This window comes from Rattus rattus, chromosome 2, assembly GCF_011064425.1.
Source record: "Rattus rattus isolate New Zealand chromosome 2, Rrattus_CSIRO_v1, whole genome shotgun sequence".
Lineage (NCBI taxonomy): Eukaryota > Metazoa > Chordata > Mammalia > Rodentia > Muridae > Rattus > Rattus rattus.
The window spans coordinates 124,414,007-124,441,359 of NC_046155.1; the positions used below are offsets into that span (position 1 = coordinate 124,414,007).

Consider the following 27,353-nt stretch of genomic DNA (forward strand, 5'->3'; position numbering starts at 1 on the left):
TTTTTATATATATTGGCAGGATTAAGTCTTATGTCTCTCTTCTCCTGGGCTTTACTTTGGGGAGAGTTTTAGCTCATTTCTTTAATTTTCTTGTTTTATATCTGTCTGTTCTATATTTCTATTCACTCTTCCTTCTCTTCCTGCTTCTCTTTGTGACTCTTTACTCTGTTTTTGACACAAGCTCTTATTTAGCCAATGCTAGCTTTCTCACCTTCACCGTCTGTGTCCTAGGATTACAGGTCTGCAGCACCATGGCCAGCCTTCTGTTTCCTCTTGATTTTATTTACCTGGGTTGTATGTTGTTAATAGTTTATCCCTTTCTTCTAGATTATCCAACGTGTTGGCAATTGCCTTTAATAGTCGAAGAGACTTTCGAGATATTTATTACAGTATACTCTAATTTGTCATTTCATTTATTTAAGTTTTTGATTTTCCTAATACAACAGTTAATGGTTTGTCAATTTGGTTTATGTTTAAGAATAATCCAGCTTTTATGTTTATTGATTTCTCAGCTCTCTGTTTTATTTCTGGTCTGATCTTCATTATAACTTTATCTGATAATGTTGGGCTTGGTCTTCTTTTGTGTAGTTCCTTGAGTTATAAAGTTAAATTGTTTATTTTGGATATTTCTTCTTTTATAAAGGACATGTTTATTGTCAGAAACTTTCATTTTGATACTGGTTCCCTATTCCATTAAGTTCTACTATGTCATCTTTTCATCTTAATTTGCCTCTGTGCATTTTAAATTTTTGATTCTTCGTCCCTCTCTGGTCTACTGGTTGTTCAGGAGTTGTTATGTTTCAATATACAGTCGGCCCCTGGCTCACGTGAGATTGCACAGTTTGAGTCTACTTAGACATAGAATTTTTTTCTTATTTCTAAAAACTTGAAAAACCTCAGATGAACCACATAGCTCAGAAATATTGCAAATGAGAGCAAAATATCATGATGTCATTAAGGTTTACAATAAATATAGGTAATGGTCCACTTTACAATTTACAACAGTAAAATATATACAAATATATAAGGAACAGCTAAAATTCTGTATCCACAAAGCTACAGTCAAAAAGTTGTACATGAATGTAAATACTCACAACTGCATAAAATAAGGGTCAGTGTATGCTAGTTACTGTAAGAATTTTATATTCCCCTATGTGGCTATTGAGGTGCTCTTAAGGGCTATCAATATCTGCTTAAGATGCCAGGTGGGTCTCATCATTTCCATATGGACAGTTTGTCTCTGCAGTAGACTATGTATTCTAGTGAAAAGTAGTTTCAATTCTTGCATATTTTCACCATACATAATTCATATAATGCACAGAATAACATGATAATTGACCATGTTACTGCTAAAGATACCTATCAACAATGTGCTATCCATTTGGTTCAGCTTGGGTAGAGTATATATATTTTATTCAGCTGTGAATCTTTACATTCATGTAGATCTGTTTTTGACTGTGAATAGGTTTGCAAATGAGGAATTTTAGTTTCCTTATATATTTGCATACATTTTACTGGGGAAAATTATAAAGTGGACCATCACCTACATGTATATACACATACACACACACATATATATCCATACACATATATGCACATATGTATATAGATATGCACACATATATATGCATACATGTAAACATAAATACATTCATACATACAAACAGGTGTGTGTGTGTGTGTATGTGTGTGTGCATGTGCATACATGCCTGTGTATAGGACATATCCCAGAACATTTAGCCATTATGATGTTCTGTTACTCACTGCCTTTATGTACACATATTGCTTTAACCTAGAACATTAATACTTCCCTTCCTGCTTCTTGAAACATTTTGCTTTAGATTTTCTATCAGAAAATAACTCCTTTACTTAACCTTGTTCTCCATTTGAAATTTCACACTACTTATATTGTACTTTTATTGAGAACTTTCTTTAATTATATGATAGTAGGCTAATTAGATGACTAAGTAGGTAAAATTCCATGCCTACATGCTTGATAATACCCAGAATCTACATGCAATGAGGAGAGAACTGACTCCTACCAGTTTTCATGTATATTGAGTAGTGTGGTGGGTTGAATAGGAATGACACCATAGACTCATGTGATTGAATGCTTAACCCATAGTAACTGGCACGTTGGGAGGTGTAGCCTTGCTGGAGTGAGTGTAACCTTGTGGGAGAAAGTGTGTCATTGTGGGGACTGGGTTTGAGGTCTCCTATTCTCAAGCTAATTTGAGTATGGTACAGTCTCCTTTTGCCTGTGATTAAGATGTGGAACCCTCAGCTCCTCCAGTACCATGTCTGCCTGCAAGCTACCATGCTTTCTTCCATGATGATAATGGAGTAGACCTCGGAAACTGTAAACCAGCCCCAAGTTAAATGTTTTTTTTTTTCTAGAAGAGCTGCTGTGGTCTTATTGTCTCTTCAAAGTAATAAATCCCCAACTAAGGCAAGTACGATGACACACCCATAGACATACATGTGTACACACACACACACACACACACACACACACACACACACACAAAATAAATAAATGCAAAGTATTTTATAATAGGATTCCTAGTTCGCCACATGGCAGTTGTTTGTTTAGTTGGTTTGGTTTTTCAACACATGGTTTCTCTGTGTAGCCCTGGCTATCCCAGAACTCATTCTTCAGACCAAGCTGACATCTATCTGACTCAGATATCTGCCAGCCCCCACCTCCAGAATGCTGGGATTAAAGGCATGCACTACCACCACCTGGCTCACATGGCATTTATTGTCTCTTTAAAGACAAGGACTATTTGCCACCCTTTTAAAAATATTGTGTGTTACTTAAAGGAGTGACTAGACAATAACACTAATGTTCATTTATGTTGAATAATTTCTTAGCACACTAACTAGATATTAGATCTGTCTTAAGCTAGTACAGTGCGCCTTTTATGCTTTTGTGTTTGTTTCCGCAATGCCAGTGTTTAGACAACCTAAAGGAGCCTTGTTTATTTATGTCACTGACATACGTGTTATTGAATTAATTAAATTTTCGAATCTGACCTGGTAAATGAGGGTAGAAACATGTATACTCTATAAGAGACAGTTGATAACTGAAACAAGAGCTCTGTTGCTTTTCAGAGAGTTGGAAAAATTTAGATTTTGATTCATTATCGTTCATAGTACAATTTTGATTTCTTATATTAGGCAGCTTCAACTTAGCTATTTAAGACAATTTATGACCATCTGAATGTTTTGATAAAAATGTTGTTTTTGTGTGATTTGAAATTGTTTTTCTGGTCCTAAAACATGAGGGGGGAAAGCCGACAATGGAGAAGTGATGGGCACTTTGCTATTCCCAGCTGCTCTCTGAATTTGGTGACTAAGATGGAGTGATGTGGTTGTCCTAGCAACTGCCAGCAACACTGGTTTGATACTGTCTGGGTAGCCTCACTGCAGAGTGGAGCTGATAGGATTTTCACCACTTCTTTGGAGCCTACGGTTATACCTCTTCTCTACACCCATTTTTGTCTTTGAAACTTCATATTTCTGGTCTTTTCTTTATCTACTTTTCTTACTCTACCCTTTGATTTTTCTTGCAATCATATCCACTATTTGCCATTTCTCTTTTCTAAGAGCCTGTAAGTTTGTTTGGTGTGTGATGAGTAAAAAAAAATGTTTTTAATGTTTTGCGACAGAACATTTCTGAAGTAAAGGAGTGATAAATATCAAATCAAGTGGAGGCTAGAAATTTAATTTCCCCTATCAGGGCCAATCTGTGCTTCATTTTGTCCTGACAAAAATTGATATTTTATCCTTGTCATAATGGAGGACTCTGATTGCAGTGCCCTTTCATAATTCCTCAGAAAGGAAAATACCGTTTTCTTTTCCTCCCGAGAATTTGAATCAAAGCAGAGTAGATTCTGTGCACATTGTGTAGAAAGACACCTGATATTTCTGCAGCGCTTTGTGACTCCAGGCCTAGCAGAATTTCCATAAAGTCGCTGAGGTTCTTGATTTAATATGCTGCATTCAGGATTTATCTCTAGCTGTCTTCCAGAAATTTATGTAGCAAAGGCAGTGACACAGCTCCCCCTCCCCAAACTTTCCTCATTCAGCCACATTTCTTAAATTAAAGAGGAATTGAATCTGAGATGATGTCTGCAAACTGGCCTTTTAAGCAAACTGACTAAAATTTGATTAAGGCTAGAGAGAGAGAAAAGGCATTACAGATTCAACAAATAAGGGGTGTATTGTCAGTCAGACAAAGAATTAATTCATTTATGAAGTATAAGAATCTCATGACGTCAATCATGTTTTTTAACCCTTGCTTACAGCTCAGGAAACTGAGACACAAAGAGGCTCATTAACCTTATTTATTAGCCATGGCTGACTTTAGAATATGAACATAGGGCAGCCGATTAGGATCCGATTTACCAGGACACCTGCACAGTGAATGTGTGTCTACTTACCATCATTCATCTGCAGCAGAGCAGAGAATATATAGGCTCCTGTAAATCTGGATTTCAGAGAAAGGGAATCTTTGGTTGTACGTCTATTGAAGGATTGAGTAACTTCATCAAAGGCCAGTCCCTTGGTCATTCTTTATTCTTAGTGGGTTTCATTTTGGTATGGCATTTCTAGATAATTAACTTTTCTCATCCTTACTGATCTAAGTTTGAGTTTACTGCTGAGGAATTAATTGCTTTGTGAAGAGTAAACATGTTTGCCAGTAGGCTGAGGCAGGTCTTGGAACTGTCTCATGGTAAAGTGAAGTAGAGATTGGGTTTGTCCACTGTCTTTGGTTGAGAGAGATGATGGAATATACAAGATTCTTATGCATGCATCATGCTCACTTAACCTATGTGGATGGAAAGTTGGGAGGCAATATTCACCAAAGAAAGTAAATTTTTTTTAAGTTTTTATTTTTATATTGGGTATTTCCTTTATTTACACTTCATATGTTATCCCCTTTCTTGTCCCCCCCCAGAAACTCCCCATCTCATCACCCCACCCCTGCCTCCACAAGGGTGTTCCTTCACCCACCCACCCACTCTCTCACACCTCCCTGCCCTGGCATTCCCCTACACTGGGGCATCAAACCTTCAGACACCAAGCACCTCTCCTCCCATTGAGGCTTGACAAGACCCATCCTCTGCTACATATGCAGCTGGAGCCATAGGTACCTCCATGTGTACTTTTTGGTTGGTGGGTTAGTCCCTAGGAGCTCTGGGGTGTCTGGTTGGTTGATATTGTTGTTCTTCCTATGGGGTTGCAAGCCCCCTCAGCTACCTCATTTCATTCTCTAACTCCACCACTGGGGACCCTGTTCTCAGTACAATGGTTGGCTGCGAGCAACCCCCTCTGTTTTTGTCAGGCTCTGGCAAGAGCTTCTCAGGAGACAGCTATATCTGGCTTCTGTCAGAATACAGCACTTGGCATCCCCAGTAATGACTGGGTTTGGTGACTGCATGTGGGGTAGATCCACATGTGTGGCAGTCTCTCTACGGCCTTGCCTTCAGTCTCTGCTCTACACTTTGTCTAGGTATTTCCTCCTGTGAGTATTCTGTTCCCCCTTCTAAGAAGGACTGAAACATCCACACTTTTGTCTTTCTTCTTCTTGAGTTTCATGTGGTCTATAAAGTGTATCTTGGGTATTCTGAGTTTTGGGCTAATATCCACTTATCAGTGAAAACCTATCATGTGTGTCCTTTTGTGATTGGGTTACCTCACTCTGGATGATATTTTCTAGTTTCATCCATTTGCCTATGAATTTCATGAAGTCATTGTTTTTAATAGCTGAGTAGTACTCCATTGTGTAAATATGTCACATTTTCTGAACCCATTCCTCTGTTGAAGGACATCTGGGTTGTTTCCAGCTTCTGGCTATTATAAATAAGACTGCTATGAACATGATGGAGCATGTGTCCTTGTTATATGTTGGAACATCTTTTAGGTATATGCCCAGGAGTGGTATAGCTGGATCCTCAGGTAGGAATATGTCTAATTTTCTGAGGAACCTCCAGACTGATTTCCAGGGAGGTTGAATCAGTTTGTAATCCCACCAACAATGGAGGAGTGTTCTTCTTTCTCCACATCCTTGCCAGCATCTCTGTCACCTGAGTTTTTGATCTTAGCCATTCTGACATGTACGAGGTGGAATCTCAGGATTGTTTTGATTTGCATTTCCCTGATGACTAAGGATGATGAACATTTCTTTAGGGGCTTCAAGGCCATTCGTTATTCCTCAGTTGAGAAGTCTTCGTTTAGCTCTGTATCCCATTTTAAATTGGGTTATTTGATTCTCTGAAGACCAATTTTTCTTATGAATATCAATGTAAAATATTCAATAAATTTTTTGCAAACTGAATGCCAGAACATATTAAAACAATCATCTATGATGATCAAGGAAGCTTCATTCCAGGGATGCAGGGATGGTTCAATATATGGAAATCCATCAACGTCATCCACTATATAAACAAACTCAAAGAAAAAAAAAACACATGATAATCTCATTAGATGCTGAGAAAGCATTTGACAAAATTCAGCACCCCTTCATGATAAAAGTCTTGTAAAGATCTGGAATTCAAGCCCCATACCTAAACATAGTAAAAGCAATATACACCAAACCAGTAGCCAACATCAACAAAATGGAGAAAAACTTGAAACAATCTTACTAAAATCAGAGAAAGTAAAATTTATAATAGCAGAAGAAAGAAGCTGGGTGGGGAGAATTAGATGAATCCAGGGAATGTTGTCAATAGATGCAGCTTCCCTTTCTTTCTCCTTTACTTACAAGGAGTATATAAGGGAAAAGGCATATTATATTATTTATTAATGTTTTAAACACAAGACTCCAAGAGTTATAAATAAAATTTTATATAGTAGACTAATAAAAATTAAGACCTAATATGAGGTTTGTGCAGAACACAGTAGGATCGGGAGTACTAAGCAGGGTTTAACCTAGTACCTGCTCTGAAGACTAAAGCTAGAATGCTATAATCACTGGGCTGGAGGTATTGAAATTGTCCTGCAGGAGTTGGAAGCATAGAACCAGACTCACTGCTTGGTGTCAGAGGCTAAAAGTGGGTTCTCTCTACTTCTCACAAAGGAAACAATGCTGACTTTGTGCTTGAAGATATTTGGTCTCCAAGAAATCTGTGAGCTCTCATTGCTTTTAGTCAGAAAGATAAAGACACATCTAGCATCATTACAATGACATCATCATTGTAAAACCACCATAGGTGGGGAATTCTTGAATACTTTTTGACTAGACCATCTTGTGGTGAAGGAAAACAAACATGGATCATATACTCAGAGGAAGAAAAAAGCACAAAGAGAGCAACCAAGAAAAGTCCAGTTTCAATGAGTCTGTAAATAAAATTACCAGAGTATATGAAAAGGTGAATATGAAAATTTCATAAGAAGACTGTGCAGGTTTCAGAAACATGAGATTTCATATGAAGGTTTTAAAGTTGTTACACTGAGTTTCTTCAAAGTGGTAAAGGAAGAAAATTTTCCAATTATAAACATGTGAAGCAAGGAGCAAGATTAGGTGGCTGTGAGAAATAATACAAAATCTTAGAAATGAAAAATATATAGTATATTTCTTTAAAGAATAATAGTAATAGTTAATAATAGGAGAACAGAATCTCTGGCCTGGTTGAAGATGTTACATTGCCACAGGGACAGGTCAACCACTAGCTGAGGGACTCACCATGAACCATGCTAAAGAGATAGCTGGGATAATTAGTTTTTTTGATGAAATCTATCTATCTATCTGTCTGTCTGTCTGTCTGTCTGTCTCTATCTCTATCTCTCTATCTATATATCTATTGAGAGATTGTACTGTTACTTGTATATGAGTATGAAGATATTTTCAGGGTGACCATTTGGTATTAGATCAATTTGTGTGTTCTTCCTTGGGGGAAGACTATTTCTTCTGCTTTTGGCATCCTCTGGTTGTCTATATTTCTTTGTATTGAGCTGAGGCTTCATAAGCTTTCACTGTTCCATGTTTACATATCTTTTGTGTCCTTGTTTAGGTCATATTTATGCAGCCATATTGGTAATACTTCATGGGTGTAGTTGTTACTGATATTTGGTAGGAGATAATCTCACAGCAAACTCCCTGTTCTTCTGGCTGTTAGACCATTTCTGACCCCTCTTCATCAATGATCCCTTAGTGTGTAGAGTCTCAGGTGTAGAAGTGTTTTAGAAGTGTATTGTTGTGACTGGGCTTCACAACTCTATATTTTGAGTGGTTGTGGCTTTCTTAATGGTTTCCATCTTCTGCAAAGGGAGGTTTCCTTGATGAGGGCTGAAAACTATACTTACCTGTTGGTATAGGGAAAATGTTTAGAATGTAGTTCAGTATTACGCTGGTTTGGTAATGCGATGGTTGTAGATCCTCCTCCAAGATCCATGACATTCTAGCCCTAGGTAGTTTGTTGTGTTTCCAATATCAGGCATAGTTTTTCTTTTGTTGAATGGATCTTAAAATCTGACATATTAGCATACACCTTTAATACCAGCCCTTTGGAGGCAGAGCCAGGTGGATTTCTATGAGCTTGATGGCAGCCTAGTCTACATAATAAGTTCTAGACCAGCCAAGGCTACATAGTAAGACCCTGTATCAACAGCAGCAGCAGCAGCAGCAGCAGCAGCAGCAGCAGCAGCAGCAGCAGCAGCAGCAGCAGCAATGACAATCAATAACAAAATATGAAGTCTTTTCTAGGGCACAATCATGGGGTTTATAAGTTGGCCTGCTTTTCTGCCTTATTTCAAAAAGTATAATTTCTCATTTCTTATTCTCATCTCCTTTATGAGCCCATCATACTTCTCCTAACACTTTGTTTAGGCTTCTCCTTCTCAACATTTTAAGTTTCATTTCGTTTTCTCTAAAGTTCTCTCCCTGCCATGTAGTTGCTTGTCTATCATATGACTGATCGCTGTGCTGGCTTAAATGACATGGTTTTTGTTCTCTCCTCCATTGTTTCCAGGTTGCCTTCTCTGTGGTTATTTTAAATTCTAATAAAATTTTTCTCAAACTTAAAAAAATAAACACAATGATTTTGACCCTAAATTCCAATGAAAGGAGAATTAATGGATTTAAAAGAAACCCACACGGGGAGGGAGAGCTAAACCTTCAGTGAGGCAGACACGCCTGCGAAACCAGAAGAGACTGCTCTCTGCACACATTACTGATTCCAGAGGAAAACACCGGAGGCCATCTGGAACCCTGGTGCCGGAGGCTCCCGGAAGAGGCTGCGAGATCTTCCCGGTCGCTGCCACATGCTGGAGAGCCCGTGGGCAGAACCCATGAAGCCGAATCCCCTCGAGCCTCAGGGGCCACAGGTAAGACTAACTTATCTGCTGCAAGTGACTTGCCGGTGGAATCGGGACAACAGAGGCAGAATCCCTCTAGGACCAGGCAGCACGTCCTGTGTTTACCGGAAGTCCACCCTGGATCCCGGCCCGCAGCTCTCTGCCCCAGAACCCGTGGGGGAGAGATACCCACTGCCTGGTCGGGTGGGCACTCCTGAGGCTGCAGGAGCGGAAGAGACCACCAACACTGCCCACCCCTGCCCACATCCCTGACCCAAGAGGAAACTGTACAAGGCCTCTGGGTTCCTGTGGGGGAGGGCCCAGGAGCAGCAGGAGCCCTGCCTGAGACACCGCCGGAACCTGAAGGAAACAGACCGGGTAAACAGTTCTCTGCACCCAAATCCCGTGGGAGGGAGAGCTAAACCTTCAGAGAGGCAGACACGCCTGCGAAACCAGAAGAGACTGCTCTCTGCACACATTGCTGATTCCAGAGGAAAACACCGGAGGCCATCTGGAACCCTGGTGCACGGAGGCTCCCGGAAGAGGCTGCGCAGATCTTCCTGGTCGCTGCCACCGCGGAGAGCCCGTGGGCAGAACCCCGCGAGCGAACTTGAGCCTCGGGGCCACAGGTAAGACCAACTTTTCTGCTGCAAGTGACCTGCCTGGTGAACTCAAGGCACAGGTCCACAGGAACAGCTGAAGACCTGTAGAAAGGAAAAACTACACGCCCGAAAGCAGAACACTCTGTCCCCATAACTGACTGAAAGAGAGGAAAACAGGTCTACAGCACTCCTGACACACAGGCCTATAGGACAGTTTAGCCACTGTCAGAAATAGCAGAACAAAGTAACACTAGAGATAATATGATGGCGAGAGGCAAGCGCAGGAACCCAAGCAACAGAAACCAAGACTACATGGCACCATCGGAGCCCAATTCTCCCATCAAAACAAACATGGAATATCCAAACACACCAGAAAAGCAAGATCTAGATTCAAAATCATATTTGATCATGATGCTGGAGAACTTCAAGAAAGACATGATGAACTCCCTTAGAGAACAAGTAGAAGCCTACAGAGAGGAATCGCAAAATTGCATGAAAGAATTCCAGGAAAACATAAATAAACAAGTAGAAGCCCATACAGAGGAGACACAAAAATCCCTGAAAGAATTAAAGGAAAACACAATCAAACAGTGGAAGGAATTAAAAATGGAAATAGAAGCAATCAAGAAAGAACACATGGAAACAACCCTGGATATAGAAAACCAAAAGAAGAGACAAGGAGCTGTAGATACAAGCTTTACCAACAGAATACAAGAGATGGAAGAGAGAATCTCAGGAGCAGAAGATTCCATAGAAATCATTGACTCAACTGTCAAAGATAATGTAAAGCGGAAAAAGCTACTGGTCCAAAACATACAGGAAATCCAGGACTCAATGAGAAGATCAAACCTAAGGATAATAGGTATAGAAGAGAGTGAAGACTCCCAGCTCAAAGGACCAGTACATATCTTCAACAAAATCATAGAAGAAAACTTCCCTAACCTAAAAAAAGAGATACCCATAGGCATACAAGAAGCCTACAGAACTCCAAATAGATTGGACCAGAAAAGAAACACCTCCCGTCACATAATAGTCAAAACACCAAACGCACAAAATAAGGAAAGAATATTAAAAGCAGTAAGGGAAAAAGGTCAAGTAACATATAAAGGCAGACCTATCAGAATCACACCAGACTTTTCGCCAGAAACTATGAAGGCCAGAAGATCCTGGACTGATGTCATACAGACCCTAAGAGAACACAAATGCCAGCCCAGGCTACTGTATCCTGCAAAACTCTCAATTAACATAGATGGAGAAACCAAGATATTCCATGACAAAACCAAATTTACACAATATCTTTCTACAAATCCAGCACTACAAAGGATAATAAATGGTAAAGCCCAACATAAGGAGGCAAGCTATACCCAAGAAGAGGTAAGAAACTAATCGTTTTTGGCAACAAAACAAAAGAGAAGAAAAGCACACAAACATAACACATCCACTTATGAATATAACAGGAAGCAATAATCACTATTCCTTAATATCTCTCAACATCAATGGCCTCAACTCCCCAATAAAAAGACATAGATTAACAAACTGGATACGCAACGAGGACCCTGCATTCTGCTGCCTACAGGAAACACACCTCAGAGACAAAGACAGACACTACCTCAGAGTGAAAGGTTGGAAAACAACTTTCCAGGCAAATGGTCGGAAGAAGCAGGCTGGAGTAGCCATTCTAATATCAAATAAAGTCAATTTTCAACTAAAAGTCATCAAAAAAGATAAGGAAGGACACTTTATATTTATCAAAGGAAAAATCCACCAAGATGAACTCTCAATCCTAAATATCTATGCCCCAAATACAAGGGCACCTACATACGTAAAAGAAACCTTACTAAAGCTCAAAACACACATTGCACCTCACACAATAATAGTAGGAGACTTCAACACCCCACTCTCATCAATGGACAGATCATGGAAACAGAAATTAAACAGAGACGAGACAGACTAAGAGAAGTCATGAGCCAAATGGACTTAACGGATATTTATAGAACGTTTCTACCCTAATGCAAAAGGATATACCTTCTTCTCAGCTCCTCATGGTACTTTCTCCAAAATTGACCATATAATTGGTCAAAAAACGGGCCTCAACAGGTACAGAAAGATAGAAATAATCCCATGCGTGCTATCGGACCACCACGGCCTAAAGCTGGTCTTCAATAACAATAAGGGAAGAATGCCCACATATACGTGGAAATTGAACAATGCTCTACTCAATGATAACCTGGTCAAGGAAGAAATAAAGAAAGAAATTAAAAACTTTTTAGAATTTAATGAAAATGAAGGTACAACATACCCAAACTTATGGGACACGATGAAAGCTGTGCTAAGAGGAAAACTCATAGCGCTGAGTGCCTGCAGAAAGAAACAGGAAAGAGCATATGTCAGCAGCTTGACAGCACACCTAAAAGCTCTAGAACAAAAAGAAGCAAATACACCCAGGAGGAGTAGAAGGCAGGAAATAATCAAACTCAGAGCTGAAATCAACCAAGTAGAAACAAAAAGGACCATAGAAAGAATCAACAGAACCAAAAGTTGGTTCTTTGAGAAAATCAACAAGATAGATAAACCCTTAGCCAGACTAACGAGAGGACACAGAGAGTGTGTCCAAATTAACAAAATCAGAAATGAAAAGGGAGACATAACTACAGATTCAGAGGAAATTCAAAATATCATCAGATCTTACTATAAAAGCCTATACTCAACAAAAACTTGAAAATCTGCAGGAAATGGACAATTTCCTAGACAGATACCAGGTACCGAAGTTAAATCAGGAACAGATAAACCAGTTAAACAACCCCATAACTCCTAAGGAAATAGAAGCAGTCATTAAAAGGTCTCCCAACCAAAAGAGCCCAGGTCCAGACGGGTTTAGTGCAGAATTCTATCAGACCTTCATAGAAGACCCCATACCAATATTATCCAAACTATTCCACAAAATTGAAACAGATGGAGCACTACCGAACTCCTTCTATGAAGCACAATTACTTTTATACCTAAACCCCACAAAACCCAACAAAGAAAGAGAACTTCAGACCAATTTCCCTTATGAACATCGACCCAAAAAATACTCAACAAAATTCTGGCAAACCAATCCAAGAGCACATCAAAACAATCATCCACCATGATCAAGTAGGCTTCATCCCAGGCATGCAGGGATGGTTTAATATCGGAAAACCATCAACGTGATCCATTATATAAACAAACTGAAAGAACAAAACCACATGATCATTTCATTAGATGCTGAGAAAGCATTTGACAAAATTCAACACCCCTTCATGATAAAAAGTCCTGGAAAGAATAGGAATCCAAGGCCCATACCTAAACATAGTAAAAGCCATATACAGCAAACCAGTGGCTAACATTAAACTAAATGGAGAGAAACTTGAAGCAATCCCACTAAAATCAGGGACTAGACAAGGCTGCCCACTCTCTCCCTACTTATTCAATATAGTTCTTGAAGTTCTAGCCAGAGCAATCAGACAACAAAAGGAGGTCAAGGGATACAGATCGAAAAGAAGAAGTCAAAATATCACTATTTGCAGATGATATGATAGTATATTTAAGTGATCCCAAAAGTTCCACCAGAGAACTACTAAAGCTGATAAACAACTTCAGCAAAGTGGCTGGGTATAAAATTAACTCAAATAAATCAGTAGCCTTCCTCTACAAAAAGAGAAACAAGCCGAGAAAGAAATTAGGAAACGACACCCTTCATAATAGACCCAAATAATATAAAGTACCTCGGTGTGACTTTAACAAGCAAGTAAAAAGATTTGTACAACAAGAACTTCAAGACTCTGAAGAAAGAAATTGAAGAAGACCTCAGAAGATGGAAAGATCTCCCATGCTCATGGATTGGCAGGATTAATATAGTAAAAATGGCCATTCTGCCAAAAGCGATCTACAGATTCAATGCAATCCCCATCAAAATACCAATCCAATTCTTCAAAGAGTTAGACAGAACAATTTGCAAATTCATCTGGAATAACAAAAAACCCAGGATAGCTAAAACTATGCTCAAAAAAAAGGAATACGGGGGAAATAGCTATCACTGAACTCAAGCAGTATTACAGAGCAATTGTGATAAAAACTGCATGGTATTGGTACAGAGACAGACAGATAGACCAATGGAATAGAATTGAAGACCCAGAAATGAACCCACACACCTATGGTCACTTGATTTTTGACAAAGGAGCCAAATCCATCCAATGGAAAAAGATAGCATTTTCAGCAAATGGTGCTGGTTCAACTGAGGTCAACATGTAGAAGAATGCAGATCGATCCATGCTTATCACCCTGTACAAAGCTTAAGTCCAAGTGGATCAAGGACCTCCACATCAAACCAGACACACTCAAACTAATAGAAGAAAAACTAGGGAAGCATCTGGAACACATGGGCACTGGAAAAAATTTCCTGAACAAAACACCAATGGCTTATGCTCTAAGATCAAGAATCGACAAATGGGATCTCATAAAACTACAAAGCTTCTGTAAGGCAAAAACACTGTGGTCAGGACAAAACGGCAACCAACAGATTGGGAAAAGATCTTTACCAATCCTACAACAGATAGAGGCCTTATATCCAAAATATACAAAGAACTCAAAAAGTTAGACAGAGGGAGACAAATAACCCTATTAAAAAATGGGGTTCAGAGCTAAACAAAGAATTCACAGCTGAGGAATGCCGAATGGCTGAGAAACACCTAAAGAAATGTTCAACATCTTTAGTCATCAGGGAAATGCAAATCAAAACAACCCTGAGATTTCACCTCACACCAGTGAGAATGGCTAAGATCAAAAACTCAGGTGACAGCAAATGCTGACGATGATGCGGAGAAAGAGGAACACTCCTCCATTGTTGGTGGGGTTGCAGACTGGTACAACCATTCTGGAAATCAGTCTGGAGGTTTCTCAGAAAATTGGACATTGAACTGCCTGAGGATCCAGCTATACCTCTCTTGGGCATATACCCAAAAGATGCCCCCAACATATAAAAAAAAGACACGTGCTCCACTATGTTCATCGTAGCCTTATTTATAATAGCCAGAAGCTGGAAAGAACCCAGATGCCCTTCAACAGAGGAATGGATACAGAAAATGTGGTACATCTACACAATGGAATATTACTCAGCTATCAAAAAACAACGACTTTATGAAATTGAGGCAAATGGTTGAACTGGAAAATATCATCCTGAGTGAGCTAACCCAATCACAGAAAGACATACATGGTATGCACTCACTGATAAGTGGCTATTAGCCCAAATGCTTGAATTACCCTAGTGGCCTGGAACAAATGAAACTCAAGACGGATGATCAAAATGTGAATGCTTCACTCCTTCTTTAAAAGGGAACAAGAATACCCTTGGCAGGGAAGAGAGAGGCAAAGATTAAAACAGAGACTGAAGGAACACCCATTCAGAGCCTGCCCCACATGTGGCCCATACATATAGAGCCACCCAATTAGACAAGATGGATGAAGCAAAGAAGTGCAGACCGACAGGAGCCGGATGTAGATCGAACCTGAGAGACACAGCCAGAATACAGCAAATACAGAGGCGAATGCCAGCAGCAAACCACTGAACTGAGAACGGGACCCCCGTTGAAGGAATCAGAGAATGAACTGGAAGAGCTTGAAGGGGCGTGAGACTCCATATGTACAACAATGCCAAGCAACCAGAGCTTCCAGGACTAAGCCACTACCTAAAAAGACTATACATGGACTGACCCTGGACTCTGACCTCATAGGTAGCAATGAATATCCTAGTAAGAGCACCAGTGGAAGGAGAAGCCCTGGGTCCTGCTAAGACTGAACCCCAGTGAACTAGACTGTCGGGGGGGGCGGCAATGGGGGAGGGTGGGAGGGAACACCCATAAGGAAGGGGGGGGAAGGGAAGGGATGTTTGCCAAATGTACATAAGAAATACTCAAGTTAATAAAAAAAAAAAAAAAAAAAAAAAAAAAAAAAAAAAAAAAAAAAACCCACACGTGAAACACAAGGGACATGGTAAAGAGAACAGATGTATTCTCTGAAGGAATAGAGAAAGGAGAGATATATTGAGGTTCTCCAACATTTTCTGATGACCGGAGGGATCTGGTGGATTAATAGTCACTGAGAATTTTGCAGAATGTAAACAAGACCAGAATCTCTCATTCTGGTGCATTCCAGGTACCAAACAAGATAAAGAGTTATCTCTAAACACTGAGTTGAAACAGAACAGAGGACAAAGAAATATTTAGAATCTACTTAAGGAAAAGGCAGACAATTAGGCTGAAAGAAAGTGGTCCCCAGAAAAGTATGGTGTCTATAAGAGAATAGTGAACTAAACCTTTGACATGTTCGAGGTGTGCTTCTGTGAGAAAATAGCCACCCAACGGTGTGAATAATGACAAAGTAGTAAGCAATAATGGAGATATGCAAAAACAATACTAAGGGTTGGCTGTTAAGTAAATGTGCAATTTTACATGATAAAATAAATTCCAGATAGCAGCCAGAAGATCAGACTGTACTTAACAACTCCTTCAGTTGCATTCAAATTCCTGTCACATTTGGGGGAGAGTAAGCACCGTATGAGATTTTGAATTTTGCTTGGAGGAGTTATTATACTTATTATAATTATGGTAATGGCTAAAATACAGACACAAAAATCTATAATTTTGAGCTTAATAGGGAATGAAAAGACAGAATACATCAAACGCTGTCAGTTTAAACATAGGTCAGAAAGGAAGGATAAAGGAGCAAAGAAAATCAAGTTAATAAACACAAAATATCTTGGTTGAAACCAGCATACATAAATCCTAGTAATTTCAATATGTATCATTGGACTAGAGTCAACTATTTTGGGGTGAAATTATAAGATTGATGATGAACTTTGCCATGCTAATGGGAGATGACAATGATCCTAAGAAAAAGTTCCCAGGGATAAAGCAAAAGCAAGCTTTTGAAGAAATAACAGCCTCAAGTGAAAGAGAATTAGGGGAGACCTATCCACTGGGAAAAAGCAGTCTATGACATGTGAAGTCACATGTATTACTATAGCTCTATAGACAGAAGGAGTCAGACATAGTTACTGGGCACATGCAGATCTACAGAGTGAGTGATTTACATAGACATAGCCTGCTGGAACTTAGAGAATCCTACAACCATAAAAGATGCTTGCACAGTCTAACCATAATTTAGGTCACAAAGGAAGACTCCTCAGGCAATTTCAAGGAATCAATAACAGGTTTTATGAGCAGAAGGCAATTTAGTTTCATATCAATCATAAAAGTATTTGGAAACTTAATTCTTCATTAAAAACTCACCTTGGAATCTCAAAATGTCTTCAAGTAAAGGACAATGAAAATACTATACATCAAAACATATGGGGTGCAGCTAAATTGGTTAATTAGAGCAATTTTCTGCACATTAAGCTGGTATTGGACAACCTGAGTGATTCCTCATGTGATTTGGGATGGATTTTCACTGCTGCAGTCACCTTTTAGGCATCAGGAACTCTGCTCCTTTTATTAGACCCTTTTCTCAGGTCCATCAGTATTCGTGTTTTTTTTGATGATAGGGTAAGTGACAAGTATCCTGACCCTCTGAGCTCAGCCTGACATATTTCATTCTCCTGCTTCTTCACCTTTCAGCTTTCATTGAATGACTCCTCTGCCTCCTTCTGAGTTATCTGTGATGCTAACTAATCTCTTTTTTTCCTCCTAGCTAATGTACTTAAGAAAAAGATCTTTAAATCACCTGCACATTGTCAGGGACCGGTATGGTAGCTGTACAGTAAGGGTTGCCAGATATGAATTGAGCACTAAAACTATCATAGGATACCTAAGCCTAGTCCTTTTGGGTCTATGATATTAGAATTTGGAGTAGAGATCAAGCTACAGAGATCACCAAGAGAACCACAGATATTAAGATGATGTTGGAAGAGTGGAGACTGTGGGAGGCCAGTTAGGCATTGGGTAGTATGAGCAAAGAAAGCCCCAGTTCAAGAGTAGAATGGGAGTGTGATGCAGAGTCAGAAGGGCATGTCAGGGAGGCCTAATGAGGGTCATCAGAAGACTTAAGAGGAACATAGGAGATAGGCATAACACAGGAAAGATTTTAATGTGTAGTTGCCATCACACGTGGGGCTGTACAGGGTGGTGTACGGCGAGGGCCTTGGACACAGCCCTTCTATTCTTTATAAGAACCCAGATATGAAGGTTTTTGACAGAGCCTTATTTGGATATGGTAGAAGTGGTGTGTGATAGTGTGCTGGAAGGAAGTGTGCAGTCTCCTTGTTATAGTAGTTGGAGTGTGTGACCTAGAAGTACCACTCCCATCTGTGTGACTGTCCCAAGCACCCTTCAGACATGACTTATGGTCCCATGCCCCTTCTCCTCATCCCCTTTTTTTTTCAGCATTTCCCAGAAAAGTTCAGTGAGAATATATAGGCAGCTGCTGGGAATTTCTCCTAAGTGGGCTTTTCTGTGTAAAATGGGCAATGAGGTTGGGCAGGATTGGATGATGGGGTAGGTGTTTCACTTCCAGTCCCTGGCCTGGATAGGACATGAGTGAGTTACAATAGATGCTGGCAGTGTTATTCCAGATTCAGGCATGAGAATGCCCAGCGCAGTTAAGAACATCATCATTTGAATGCTTTGTATCCTGACCTCAAGTACAAGATCAGATAGATGCTATCCCATTTCTTCTTTCCTCCTTTCCCATTCTACCCTTCTTTTTATCCAACCTTTCTTTCCTGTATTTGTTTATGGGTTCTGACACCCATTCTGCATTTTTGCCTGCCTTTCTTTTGTCTCATTCATTCTCACCAATTCTCCATTTTCCCATCTTCTCTTTCTCTTCACCCTTATGTGTGCATGCACACATACACATACAGACACACACAGACACACACACAAACATACACACAGACATACACACAGACACACACACAAACATATACACAGAGTTACACAGAAATGAAGAGGAGATAGAGAAAGAGAGAGCGAAAAAGAGAGAGAGAAACAGAGAGACAGAGATAGAGACAGAGATACACATAGGGACAGAGACAGAGAGAGACATCAAGAGATAGAGTGCAATGCAAATATGTTTATGTGTGTATTCAAGTTTAGAATTCAGACTTTCGGACCTTTCTGATTATAAATTTGTTCCGCGTCATGTGGTGGGGCCAATATCTCTGAAAACTTCTCCATGAATGAGGCTCTGGGTCTCACCCCAGGCTAACTGGCTAGATTCTAATTGCTGCAAAGTCTTCAGGTAGGCGGGCGGGTGTGTGTGTGTGTGTGTGTGTGTGTGTGTGTGTGTGTGTGTGTGTGTGTGTGTGTGTGTGTGATCTAAACGCCAAGGACTAGTGCTAGCAGGCTCCAAGCAACAGGGTAGTTGTGGTGGGAAGAACTCTCTCTTGATTGTGCTGCCTTCTTCACAGACTGGGGGTGCAGCAGCTGCTTCTGGGTGATAAGGTTGGGATTTGGGGCTCAGAAGAGTAAATTTTGGTTAAAGCGCTAGGCAGAACTGATCCAGCCTTGTAATGCCTCCTTCCCTCTGTTTTTCCTTTCTTTCTTTCTTTTTTATTTTTTTTTCAAATTCACCCTCTCTGGTATGTAATTAAATGGTCAAAGCATTCAGAAGTTTTGGAACTGGCCTCACATCACTTTTAAATTGTGTGCAGACTAATGGGCCATTACCTTTATAAATATACCTTATGGACATTCGCATAATTAACTCATTGTGGTTTAATCAACACATCCTTAGGAAAAGTTGGGTGATATTCTGCTTGAAATTCTCCAGGCTGAATTTTTATGTGTAATTTGCTTTACGAGTGCATGCCTCTTATAGTGTGATTAATTACTTCTCCCAAAGAGGCCTTGGCACCCTTCCAACATTTAGAAGCTCCGTTCCCTTGGGCAAAGAAGTAACCTTGACACAGTGGGGCAGGAGCTGGGACAAAACAGAAATGGTTCTGAGTGGAGAGGGGGCAGGGCTGGAATAGGCTTGCCATGAAGGCCCAGCCAGGATTTGGCTGGAACGGGGACAAGAAAAGCTGGGAAGTACTGCATGCCAGAGATCAGTCTCTCATCAGCAGACCCAAGGGAAGGTGAGCAGGAGAGGTCAGGTGAATGGGGGTTCAGAGAGAACAGGCAGAAGAGTGAAAAGAGAGGCAGAAGAGCATCTCCTCTCAAAAATTAAAAGCAGAGATTCAAGTAGATTTGGGGTATAACAAAGCCTGAACTAAGCAAAGCTAACAGGAATACCTATAGCCAAGTCACAGCCTCGTAGGAATGAATAGAGACGGAGTCTTGAAGTAGGGTCCGGGTTCATTGGGGTCTGGGTTCAGGCTTATTTTAAAAATACGTATGCACTTAATTTTTCACACTTATAGTTTTCTATGTGTATATTTGTGGGTGTACACATGCCACAGTGCCCTTGTAGGGGTCAAAGGACAACTTGTGGGGGTCAGTTCTCTTCCTTCCACCATGTAGGTCCCAGAGTTCGAACTCAGGTCGTCACGCTTGACAGCACACATCTGTATCTGCTAAACTATCTCTGCATTTAAGTTCAAGTTCTTGTGCTGTTTGTAAGGAGTCTCCCTGAGCACTGTTAATACCTATCAGCCTCGTAAGCCATTGCTTAAAGTCGGGCACTAAATCTCTTGGTTATGGTGGGGATTGAGTGGAACTGCGCGTATAAATTGCTTAGTACAGGGCTTGCTGTTTAGCAGCTGCTAATGACGGATAATTAACTTACACATGGCCTAGGTAAAGCCTGTAACATGAGCTGTAGGACCAGAAATGGCTCCTAGCAGACGCCCAGATTCTCTTACCCTGGCCTGGCATAGTTTTAGATTTAGGCAGAAGTGAAAATCCAGAGTGCTAATTACCAAGATTTAGGCCTCAGTAGTTATTAGAAGCCATGTCAGAAATAGAAATATAAGCTAACTTTCTTAAATTCTAGTCCACGTGCTCCTCCAGTGAATTATCCTATATTTAGTGATGACTTGATATTTTGAGTGAAATAAGACTTGTATCATGTTGAATTATTACAGAATATATGAAACTAAATATAATTTTGCATTTCACAGACACACTTTCATGGATACCCTAGAGATCTACCTGTTTGGCTTTAATGATCATGTATATATATATCATAAAAGTAATACAACTTGGAAGGATATGTGGATGGCCAAGCACACCTTCTCCAGGGCATTCAAGGTGCTGATAGATTATTTGGATCTATCCACTTTACCATCACAGGCCTTCTGGCAGTGATGACAGTGACTGGAGTTATAGAATACTTTGTGAATTTTCTGTCTTACACTCATGGCCTTATGCTTCTGTCTAGCCAAAGAATACCATAGGACTGTGAACCCTTTCATGTCAGTATATTCCTAGTCATGTGTATGATTGTCAGAGCACTAACTCTCCACAAATGTGGCAGACAGAATACAATATAGGTTGCAGTAGTTTGTGCCTATGTAAAGGTTCTCCCTTTACCAGTGTATGACTTCAAACCTGAGACATAATGAGTATCATTTTTCTGATCCATGAAATGGGTCTTAACTATGAGCTGTTTTGAAACGAGCAAAGTGCTTAGTAATTTATACTCATGAAATCACTGCTCTTGAATTTGTTGTTTGTTACAAAAGCTGCTGGTTCTTGACTTTCTCTGTGGGACCTGCCATAACCTCTCAACACTCAGCCATGTAGGACTCAACTCTTGTCCTCCTCTTAGCTCATCAACTCCAGGGAATCCCTGTGACCCCTGTGAGATCACATATGGCCGTGGACCTGAACATTATTGAATTGTGATCTTCATTTGTAGGATTGGATAGATTCCCATGAACTCCACTGCTCTTGTACCATGTGCACGTTCTCAGCAATACATCTCCTGTGCCATGAATAGTGTCTCCTGCAAGGAAGGATAGAGCATACTTTGTGCTAATTACAGAATTGAGCATGGTGTTGTCACTATGGAGCAGAGGAGCCAGGCTCTTATAGAAACTTGGGCTGACCCAAATTTCTTTTCTGTTTTTCTCTTACTCTACAAAATACGTAGTGGCAGGCAAGGGTGAAAGGATCATGTACAGAGCCCACAGGTGGAAGAAATGTAGAAAAAGATAATACAACCAATGAGGAGATGTATCCATCTTGTTTCTGCCAATGTCAAGGCGGTGTATGTTGGCAACAGAAGAGCAGAGTCATGGAATCATTTGGATTCTTAGAGTTGGCTTAATCCAGGAGTCACACTGCCACAAAGGAGGCATCTATGAAGATACTAACAGGGTTTTTCTAGAGAGAGGTGAAGTTTTAGCTGAGAATATGGCATGCATTTTAAACCTGAGTAGTAAGATAAGGGTTCAGTGGAACAAAGAACAAGAGTGTCAGAATCTTGTCATATGGTTGTCACAGTCACGAACGTTTGCAAGGATTTAGCTTAGTGATGGAGCACTTGCCTAAAATAAGGAAGGCTTGTCATCTGGGTAAGAAACGGATGAATGCTAGAAAAATGTCATCTGCTGGGAGGGTTAGCCGAATTCTAAAGTCCAGAAGAACAAACCCAATATGAATTTCCTTCTGACAACAGCTGCAAGCCTTGGGGCCTTTCCACGCCATCCATGGTCTGGGAATTTTCTTGAGGTTTATTGTACTCAAAAATATTGTGTATGTATGGAAAGTAGAAATTGCCTCCAGACAAAGGAAGAGACCCCTAGCACAATTCATGAGGGATCACAATATAGGCACATTGTGCTTTCACTCTGCTGAGCTCTGGGTGGCTCTACCTCTCGTTTCTATCATGACCTGACACAAAGTAGTGCTACACAGAAACATTCTTCCTAGCCTCTGGTGCCAGAGGTTTTATTGAGGCTCAAACCTTTACTCACTATAAGACTGATCATTGATCTCTACCCATTACAGACCCTAGACCCTAAACCCATGCTTTTAGTCTTCATTTCTTACAGAAATAGGAATGGATAAAGCCCAGGCCCCAGATCGATCTTGTTTGTTTTTGAGAGAAGATTTCATGGTGTAGTTCTGCTTTGGCTTGAGCTGAATCCTTCAGATTCAGACTCCTAAGTGTTGAGATTAGGTTTCTACAGCACACACAGCCATCCTAGCATCCATCTTGAATGACAGTGTGATGAAAGCCCTCTGGCAACTATACTGCAGCCAGACAGTATATTCTAGGAACCTGAGAACCAGTTTTAAGTATCTCAGTGCAAAAAATAGCCTTGTCTTAGCTACTTTCTTGTGAACAAAAACATGGCAGAAAGCAACTTAAAGAAGAAAGCTTTATATAGGTCCTGGAGATACAAACTCCTATCACTTAGACTTAAGATTTGAGGAGACAGAGTCCATCGTAGCAGAAGGCACACTAGCACGAGAGTGCCTAGTGGGTCACACTGTATACACAGTGAAGGAACAGAGACAAATGCTGTTTCGTAGGTTCCAAAACTTGATCTCTTGATATCATCCATTTATTCAGATAGATTTGATCACATATGGACCAAAGTCCCAAGAGAGGGTGTTTAAAAATCACAATCAAATGTATTAATTCACAACAAAATACACACAACCATGCAGGACCTCACCTGTACCGGAAACCATGATGCCTTCCATGAAGGAAGGCTTCTGACCTACTCCAGATCTTGGAACAAAGTCTCCAAACAAAGCGAATGGGATGTGAAAGATGTGGTAATTATTATGCTCTGGGGGACTTCCCTTTCCATTGTAAATGCACCTTGGGCTAAAGTAACTGTACCAGACTCCCTTCCAAAATGAAAGAGCTATTTCTCCTGGTCCATACTGACACCTCTCAATTTGCAATTTTTTGGCATCGGGTTTTTTCTTTTAAAATTCTCTCTGTCTCTCTCTCTCTCTCTCTCTCTCTCTCTCTCTCTCTCTCTCTCTGTCTTCTCTCTCTCTCTCTCTCTCTCTCTCTCTTTTTTCTCTCCACCCCCTCTCAGTGTGTGTGTGTGTATGTATGTGTGTGTGTGTGTGTGTGTGTGTGTGTGTGTGTGTGTGCGTGCATGTGTGTGTGCATGCGTGTTTATGTCTGACTGCAAGGGTGCATGTCATAGAGAACACATTTGGAAGCTGGAAGACAACCTTTGGTGTCAAATTTTGCCTCCCACTTCATTTGAGACAGGATTTCAGGCTGTTCTCTTCTGCATAAGCCAGAGTAGCAAGCCTGCAAGCTTCCAGGAATTCTCCTGTCTCAGCCTCCCATCTTGCCATAGAAGCCCTGGTATTTCAGAGACATGCTACCACTTATGGTGTTATATAGGTCTTAGAGATGCAAACTTATATCCTTTTACCTCCATGGCAAACACTTTTTCCTTCAAGCCATTTCTTCAGCCCTGGTTTTATGATTTACTGTCAGGTCTCCATGACTTCTCTTGTTACATTTCCTTGCATTACAAATCACAAGTATATTTTATGTATGTGGCACCGGAGTGCAACTTGTTCTGGCGTGTTAGTCATGCCATTAAACCACTTCTAAATCACCATGAAGAATGGGTCAGTGCTGCCCCATATGACAGGGGCTGCTATGTCCTATGCTTCCTGTCACAAGGGTCTTGATGTCCCCTTGCCTTTTGTACTACATATTCTATAACACAGTGGGTTGAAGGCCAACTCTAGGTCCCTGCCTTCATCCTTCAGGCTGGCAGTCCGGTTTGTGTGTTGCCTGGCGGGAAATCTCAAATTTACTACCTATATCCCTGTTGCAGTCTTCTCCTCCTTCCTGTTGGAGAACAGGGGCCACAGAACAAAATAACAATGATAGAGGAAAAGAAATCGATGGCAATTTCCGGGCACGGAGTTTAAGTCTGATGTGCTGTGCAGGCTTTACCAACCTGGCGTCTCGCTCCATCTCCTGTATACTGGGTGTTTCTGCACAGCATGTGTACCCATGCATAATACAAAATACACAACTCCTCTACAACCCAGGAAACAAGAAGGGCAAATTCCAGAGTTTAAAATACAGTGTCATCAATTTTTTTTGAGCTAGAGTCACCTTTATATGCTGTCTGCCTCATTCAGGCAAACTTTAAAATAATATCACATTTCACAAAACCCTATTAAACTGTCACATAAATTCCTCTTATTTCCTCTTCCCGTCCATGCTGATTACCGCTGAAGACATTCTGTGTCACTGGAGATTCTTTGCCTCCCCATCAGCCTACTCCTCTTTTCCAGTTCTTTGGGGGTTCTGCCCTTAGTGAGTAGACTCCTGAAAACCTTCCCAGGCAGAGAGGCCACCACCCTACCAAACCTGGCACTTCCCACAGAACAGAGCCATTGAACTTGCTACTGAGCTGTGCTGAGACCCTGCGGGCTTTGCAGGGGGCTCACAAATCTTCATCATTTATTGAGCACTTGCTGTATATGTAGCTCAGGCCAAGCCCTTTCCATTACCTCCTGTAATTCTCTCAACCGTGTAATGAGGTCAGATCATTTTTGTTATTAGCCCTTTTTTTTGCAACAGAGGAAATTGAGGCTTGTGGAGCCTGAGGGATTTCCTACACATAAACCTTCCAGGACACTCCTGAATAAACCATATTGGTGGCCACATTGTTCACCTTACTTTATAACTCTCAAAGCTCTTTCCTTAATCATTAAATACAGACTAACCTGCATGGAGCAGAATAGAATAGAATAATATTATTGCATGAATAAATTGCAGAACAATTAATATATTCCTGTCTTTCTTTCCCTTTATATTTATGTTAAGAATGTGTGTGTGTTTGTTCTGGCTGGACAAATATGCACATGGGTACATTTGCATGTAAGTGAAGTTTTCTGGAAAGACCAAAAGACACTGTCAGACACCCTGGAGCTGGGGTTATAGGCTGCTGTGTGCAGTCTAAGAGTGTTGAGAACTCTAGTCAGGTCCTTTATAAGACCAGTATATGCTTTTAACCATTGAGCAATCTCTCTAGCCTTGTATACTTCAGTTAAAACTTTAAAAGTAAAATTTAATTTTACAAATTAAAATGACTACAGCAATAGTTCATCAATCATTCTTTGCTTTATTGTGATCAAAATAATGATATAATTCTCCTTTTAAATTATGCCAGTAATTAATTGTATTTATTGAATATCACCACATTCTTTATAAATAGCCTTGCATGCACTATTATATCTAATTTTAACAACAATTTAGTGATATAGGCAGTATGAATTCCTTTAGTATTGCAAATAAGTCCTTGAAGCTCATTGTACAGTATTACCGTATTATCCATGAGAGGTTTAACCTAAGACCCTACTGATGATCCAAACCAAGGATAGCTACAAACACAGTGCCATATTTTTCTTATTATGCACAGCTGAAATAATGTTAATTTTTGCAAATAAAGGTACAATAGGTGAATAGAAGCGATACTAAAAAATATAAAACACAATAACAGTAGTGAACAATAAAAGGTATGAAAGTGTGGATTTTACTCTCTGAAGAATCAAGACCAATGATATTTTCGAATTCTGGTCACTGAAACCCTAGAAAATAAAACAGTTGTTAGTTACAGATGTTGGTACTTAAGCCACCAGTCATGAGAGTGCACACAGCCAAGATTCTGACCTCCCCCAGAACTGCTTATCTCACTGATGCGGGATACAGTAACCAGAGTGTGATTTGTTGTTCAGTGTGAATGAGTAAGGAGAGGTATATTTGCCTATGCATGTGTGCATGGAGTCAGACATTGACCTTGAGTGTCTTCTGTTAACACATTCTTTGCCAAGACTGGGTCTCTCACTAAACCTGGAACTCACTGTTTTAACGTGGTTGATTGGCCAGTGAGACCTTGGATCTGCTTGTCTTTGTATCCCCAGCCTTCTCTTTCTAATAGCCACTTGCTGATCCCTGAAATACAGTGTCCTTGTTCTACTTCCCAGATTTTTCAACTACCTTCTAGTGATTTGCAGACAAGCAGTCCAGCCACACCCATGCAGCTGTGTTTCTCTTAAAAAAATGACATGGGCAAGCCTCACTTTTCACAAAGATTCATAGCAGAGTGCTTCAAAATTAAGAGCTCTTGAAGTGTATTTAAATGATGACTTGGTTTATAAAATACCCATTTACATGCTATCTGTAGTACCTGCCTCTGGCACCAGGCTCTGGCACAGCTTAGGGAACTGCCTTAAACCAAGATACTAGTGGGATGTCACTTGGTTTGGATTATACAGCTTTCTGGGGGATCTTTCAATCCATATTGCTCAGGAAAACCTGGTAACCATAACTGTCCACATGGTAGAATGATTTTCGTTTGTTGTATAATCCTCCCCCATCCTTCTTACACATCTGTCCGTATATTTCAAGTTTCTTTGTCATTTGTCTGTGTTACATCATAAAAATGAAAGCATTTCACTAACCTCTGAATTTGCAAGGCTTACCATGCACACCGTGATTCACCGATCTATTTTACTTGACTCCGACTGGGAAACTGTTCCTTAC

General features: G+C 40.3%; 1 protein-coding gene across 1 annotated transcript in view; it reads left to right on the top strand.

The window, feature by feature from the left end:
* Positions 1 to 27,353, top strand: part of Agbl1 (ATP/GTP binding protein like 1) — a 438,823-nt gene that overhangs the window by 390,916 nt on the left and 20,554 nt on the right. The gene's annotated exons all lie outside the window — the stretch shown is intronic.